The sequence below is a fragment of the Dermacentor silvarum genome, chromosome 7, assembly GCF_013339745.2.
Source record: "Dermacentor silvarum isolate Dsil-2018 chromosome 7, BIME_Dsil_1.4, whole genome shotgun sequence".
In the NCBI taxonomy this organism is placed as follows: domain Eukaryota; kingdom Metazoa; phylum Arthropoda; class Arachnida; order Ixodida; family Ixodidae; genus Dermacentor; species Dermacentor silvarum.
Window position 1 is genome coordinate 41,052,971 of NC_051160.1, and position 6,632 is coordinate 41,059,602.

The window sequence follows — 6,632 nt, forward strand, 5'->3', positions numbered from 1 at the left end:
GCAAAGAACATGCTCGACTGTCTCATCGCCGCGGCAATTGACACGCGCAGCACCGTTGGCCATTCCGAGGGTGCAAGCAAAAGAATTTATTGAAGGTGAACCAAGCACAGCCAGGCGAGAAGAGTTGTCGTACTTTGAGATACGTCGACATAGTTGAGTGCGTGTGTGTGTGTCTCTGTTTGCATGTGCGTGCTAGCCTGTGTGTGAGAGAAAGAGTGTGTGTGAAAGGGAGAGAGTTTGTGTGTGTATGTGTGTGTGTGTGTTTCTGTGTGCGCACGCGTGCGCGAGTTCTTTCTTCCCCATTGACGAAACGAATGGTCTCAGAGTAATTCCAGACGTGAGTATACAGGCGAGACGCAATAAAGGGCGAAGTTCACACGAACAAAAAGAGACGCCGTTTAGTTCTGAACCGGTACGTGTTTTCCACCGCACTGTCGCTACGACGCCAGAGAGAATATACGGCCCTCTCTTCGATCGCATTGACCCTATACGGGCCTCCTGCTCTCCCCAACGTTCCCACCGCCTGCTCCTTCACCCGGCTCCGTCTCAGGCGTCCGAGCGCCACCTGGAGTAGTCGCGTGGCCGCTTTTTGGCATTTCGCCCGCCGGCCTCGCCAAATGTGGGTGTTTCCCGTAAGCTCTGAGAGACGGGTTGCGCGGAGCGATCGGTCAGGAGTGCGACGTCGGTAGACGGCAAACGATCTGTAGAACTGGCGAAGAGATAGAAAGACAGGCCATTGAGAACCGGGCACTAGAACTTAGGGTAGTGTGTTTTATTTTACTTACTGCTACGGCTAGCGTGAATCTTCACTGTCCTCGAGCCGTTTTCTAAGAACTCCTTCAAGATCCATTTTGGGCTCCCGTTTCCCGTTTCGTTTAGCAAAGCCCGGAACAGAACTCGCACTGTAATTCGAAAACCGTCTTGAAATGGTCCGAGATTGAACCACTTCGCAGACATTGCTTTTGCGCAGGATCCTCGAGTTTTATTTTATGCTTTTTCGACTGCACCGCGCTTCGTCGACATTAGACGAGACTATCGCCTTCTTTCTTTGATTTTTCTCTCTCTCTCTCTCTCTCGCAGCTTCGGAAGTTAGCCTTATATAGCAGGTCATGCGGAACTCAGCTTCGGATTATGCCTGGTACTTTTCCGCCTGACATTTCCTGTTGAAACGGTGAGTACTCCACTTTTATATCCTGTCAAATAAGCTCCTAGCTAGCAGTGTGTTTAATTTAGGCACGCCGTTATTGGATAAAAAAGAGCACCTAATCTATCTTCTCCTTCTTAGCTGTTCTTCCAAAAAAGTGCTCCGAATAACTTAGCTCGTAAAGCTGTGCCATGATTGGCGCAAACTTGAAGATTCAAATTTCTGTGAACTGTGCAGCTTAGAAGGCAAAAAAAGAGAAACTAGTCCGTAGGGCTGCTGAACAATGTGCACTCAAGTTCTTCGCTAAGAATTATGAAAAGTCGAGACAGAGAGCATAATGCATGACACTTGCACAGTTGTATTCTCTACGGAATACGTTGCATGCGAAAGCCGTCGTGAACTTTGTCCTGAAGCGAGCATTCGAAGCAGTATCAGCGCAGGTGTTAGGGGACGACTCGCGCAATTTATTTCGCAGAGGATATCCCGCGCAGTACACAGTGTAAAACACAATGTCTCCGAATGTCTCACTTAGCAGTGAATGCGCGTTAATGATTTTATCGCTTATAGATAGAAAGAAAAACACTGAAAAATATAATTAAATGAACCAGAGTAATGTAGTGAGAAAGATCAGACAATCTTCGGACAAGGGGGAATTTTTTAGGAGCCTACCTTGTCATTCCTCAATACGTTAGAGTTGTATTGTTAGACAGGTGAAAATATAGTTCTAAAAGGGTGAAGAAAATGCATTAACTGCATTCAATGTTCTCGATACATCACACCGAGAGCAGCGTATATTATCGTGCATGAGAGGAAAGTAAAGAGAACATGCACCCGGCGCGAACAGGCAGCAGTTCCGTAGTAGATGCCACACTGCAATATAGGCTAGAGCATCTGGCATTCAGCAGAGCTAGCTGGCTTTCAGGTCTTTCAGAAAATAGACATTACGTTGTTCGGCTTATCGTCCCGTAACTGCACACTAGGGCATGAGTAATGCCGCAGAGTGGGCAGGGCAATCCTAAATGATTTTGACGCATGCAATTCCGTAAAGCACATCTAATTCTAAGATCCCTAGCGTTTGGGCATTTTCGAAATGGCGTAGTTACCGAAGGACCGCACAGAGGTCCCAGCAACTCTTTTCATTCTATGAGCACTATTTCCAGTTCAATTCTCACCGGGGCGTTCGGCTATATGCCCTTTTGACAAAAACCTATATGCCCCATAACTACCTTATCCAATATTCTCATAGGAAACATATGGGATCCTATATCGAAACTGGATATCGATATCGGGCCAGGAGGCCATCCTTTGGTGTGCTGATTGGGTTGTGAGGGACTACCGTGCATAGACCCTACTCCTCTCTATCCCTTTCCTTCAAAATGAAAAATAAAGTTTTCACCACAACCAGCAACCCGTTTTCCACAATTAAAATACAATAAATTTTAAATGTGGTTCTACATAAAAATAAATACAAGAAAAGTAAGACCAGTAACCCATTTCCTCCTGGGTATGGGAAATGGGTTGTATTTCTTCAATTTTCTTTTGCCGAGTTCGATTTCAGGGTGAAATTAAGTGGACTTTTTTAGAACGCGTTTCAAATACCGAAACGAATGCCGAATATTTCCCATGACATAAGTAAAAAAAAACATAAAACTTCAATAATGCAAACAAGCTGAAATGTACCGTTAAAATAAAATCATATTTATCGTAAACTAAAAAAAAACCATAGCAGCTAGAAGCCCGGGGAGGACACATGATTGACTGGTTTTGTGCAAGATATTGTGAAAAAATAACGCCCTGATCATCACTTAGCCTTGCAACTGATATTTATTGCGTAGAAACAACAAATTTTTTGTTTTCTTATTTCGAAGACAATTCAGATTTGTCTATTCAAAAGCAAGTGAGATGCAGAAATGTTTACTTTAGAGATTCGCTGAGCCCATTTGCAAGTAATGTAATGCATCTAAAATAGAAAACTTAACACGCCCGGCTGCAGAAAGCAGAATTTATATTTTAGGCCTAGTAGGTTTTACAAATATTGTAAAAAATTGTAAGTTGAATAATAACGGATGTGCAAAGTGTTAAAATAAGTAATTCTGTACCAATGACACATATAGGGCGCCGCGGTAGCTTCGTTGAAAGCCCTGTGAAACGGTCGCCTAGAGTGCTTTTTCTCTCTTATTCACACTTTGTACAGCACACTGTGTTGCAAACTGAAATAAAGCCTTGATGGATTGATTATTTGATTGATTGACTGACTGAATAATTGATTGATTGATTGATTGATTGATTGATTAATAGTCACCAAGGCGTTGTCCTGCTAAGCTCGAAGTCACGGGTCTGAACCCGGTTGTGATGGTCGCCTTACGATGGAGGGCGAAATGAAAAAAGTTCCTGTACCATGCATTGGTTGCACGTTAAAAACCGTAGGTGGTCAAACTGATTCCGAGTCCCCTACTATGACGGGTCTTACAATGATATTGTGCTTCTTGCATGGAAAACCCAAGGATATCATTTTTTAACAACACAGATAGCAGTTCTGTAATCTACTTCCATTAGAGCATCTCAATCGGACAAATCTGATTTATTTGCTTACGAATTGCGTGAAATTGTTGCAAAAATTACAAGAGTTTTGCAAACGTCCTGTGCACTAATTAGTGTTAGATTTCTGTGCTGTGCATAAAACATCAGTTTGGGCTATTTCACACGTAATATTAGGCGAAAATTACAGAATTATGATATCGGGTATTGATAAGTTACAAAGTTGACAAATTATTGCCTGAGGTTTTTTTTGTTATTTTTGTAAATTTTATTTAAAGGGTTGCTGCTTAAATAAATAGTCGGCCTTCTGTATTTACCAGAGGTTCACTTTTTTCTTTATATTATAAGAAAATTAATTTAATTCGGTGCAGCGAATGCTGAGTAAAACGATTTCTCCGTTTTTGTGTAGTTAAATTGGAACCTGCTGGAGGTAAATCTTCCTCCTAAGGGCAGTGACTGGATGTACGGCTAAGCATTTCCTGTTAAGTGGGAGCGCCAGAAGACACTATAAGTGGCCAAAGGGACTTATTTCTTCCATATTATCACAAATGTATTTGTCCAGATCTGCAATTGCTTGTCATGTTAGCGAATTCAACACGAATAAGCATCACAATTCTCATTCTGTTCATTTTCTGTTCAATAATTGATGTTAATCTAAACGAAAAGGCAACTGATATAATGTCCAACAGGAGCTTCTGTCAAAGAATACACGGCAGGCCTACACTCCTAATTCAGGCTGCTCTCAGCACTCGTATACGTGTTTCCCCTAGCAGCATGTGATTCACTTTGACCACAACGTTGCTACCATGTTTGCAGAGATAACGTTCGACGGACAGCCGATGACACGAAATAACTTTCCATTTCGTCATGGATTCCATTGGCCACATCGCACTCCGACAGAGCAGCACGTCGACGCTATCGTCTATGTCAGCGTAAGTGTAGATTCAGGTTTCTTGAAGCACAGAAATAATTATTTAAATAGAGCCAAGAAACCCTTCAGGATTCTTTGGTTTCCCTTACGTATTTTTTTAAATTTATTTTGATCATTTTATGAGCGAATGAAAGAAAACCACGTTGATTAAAAGCGATGCTCTACCAACCAGACGTAAACACGAGTATTATTTTATTATTTTTAATTTCCTACATTTATGCTTATTCTGTCGTACAGGCAATCCGAGCAGCGGTCGTTTCCGTGTTCTGTAACAAAAAAAAATGTACCAAGAAGTACCTGTAAATGTTTGAGAAGAGGACCCAATCTGATAGGAAAAATATTTGGAATCGTACTGAACGCAATCAAGAAGCTACTTTATACGTGTTGTCACTGTGGTGTACATCTTAAACGTGTTGTGTTACTTTGACAACTGCTTGCTTTTTGGTTAGCTCAGTTAGTAGAGCGGCGTCCCAGGAAATGCGGTGACATTAGGGTTGATCTTGCGTCCAGAATTAATTTTCCTTCAAACAAAAAACTCAACATTTTTCTCAAACATTCGTGTATTTTTTATTTACAAACGTCGTGTCGGTTTCAGATTTTCTTTTTTTTTTTGTTATTCCTGCCCCCGCATAGCTAGCAAACCGGATCTCTTTCTTGCTGTTAACCTCCCTGCATTTTCTATCTCACTTTCTTTCTTTTTGTCACCCTGTTTTCAGATGTAGGTCAATTTTATCTGCCGTTAGAGACAATAAAAATTGAAAGCTATAAACGTAATAGTGAATATGCTCATCGTCACCACTTTGTTTTTCGGCTGGGTGAGGGCTTCTCTAGTCATCTCTTGTCATACCCATGTCCTCCGTCAGCAGAACCCTTCATATGCCAGCCTATATTATAATTTTATCATGCTCTAACCACTATGCCGCCTTTGAACTGCGCTTGCCTTGTCACACATTTATTTACTCTAATTTGCCAAAGTTTATCAGAAATTTTCGGCCAGAAAAAAGTTATACGTCCTTGCAATATTTGTGCCTCAGTAATATTCGTGCATGTCAAGCCAGTACGAAACTACCAAACGACACCCTCCTAAATCAATACAGCTTATAATGTGTCTTGCGAAGGTACAATAGCATACTGCTTAATAACTTCCTGAAATCCAAAGTTGAAACTCCATCAAGCAATGCTCACTCTTAAATTTTGCGTCATCTTCAGCACGGTTTCAAATTTTCACGTGTAGTCTGTTTTCATCTGTTTCCAGGTTGTGTTTGTGGTCTTTGCCACCATAGTTCTGCTGCTCCTGGCGACCAATTGCCGCAGTTTACCTCCGGCAGCTGCACCCCTGGCAGCCGAAGAGCCCCAGCCTCAGCCAACGATTGTGCACCTCAAGAATTCCGGTGTTTGTGTGCGCACTGAAACCTTTGCTGAGGACAACATTGTGTGAACTGTGCCTGACACTGTCGATTAGCTTCTCTTCACCAGCACATTTGGATATGGCTAACAGTGTGGAGCCTAGAAAAGAATACAAATGGAGCTTGCAGTAACGTCTTCACTTCGATAACGCAAAACTACCACCCTTGAACTTTTGCAAAATAAAAAAAAGTTAATAAAAGCTGGTGTATCTCATGCATATGTGTGAATCAGTAAATAGCGAAGCTTCATTTGATGTCCACTGGAGTGTTGACGATGATGATGTGCCTTTAAACATGGCACCTAATCATAAAGGGGAATAATCCAAGAATCTACATCACATAAAAGATGCAACTTCTAATAAAGAAGTATTATGCAATTTAGCAGTGACACCAGAGGAATGGACGGCTAAAGTAAAGGAAAACATCGGAAGAGCCATTGCAGAATTTAGAATGCGAGGAATTTAGAACAATTATGACAATAATAGTAAGTAAAGTAGGAATTAGCATGTCATACGTTTCATGGTTTAGATGTGTCTTTACTTCAGTTCTCCTTCTTCTCCCTTTCAACATAGCTGAACACCCCTTGCTTAATTTACATGCTTTAGTCCGATTT

The 6,632-nt window shown here is 41.6% G+C and overlaps 1 long non-coding RNA gene across 1 annotated transcript; it reads left to right on the plus strand.

The window, feature by feature from the left end:
- The first annotated feature begins 615 nt into the window (after window positions 1-615).
- LOC119459485 (uncharacterized) lies at window positions 616-6,218 on the plus strand. Its single transcript, XR_005193631.2, has 4 exons — window positions 616-762; window positions 1,081-1,171; window positions 4,499-4,614; window positions 5,869-6,218. It is a non-coding gene; the product is annotated as an uncharacterized LOC119459485 (long non-coding RNA).
- Window positions 6,219-6,632: the final 414 nt, after the last annotated feature.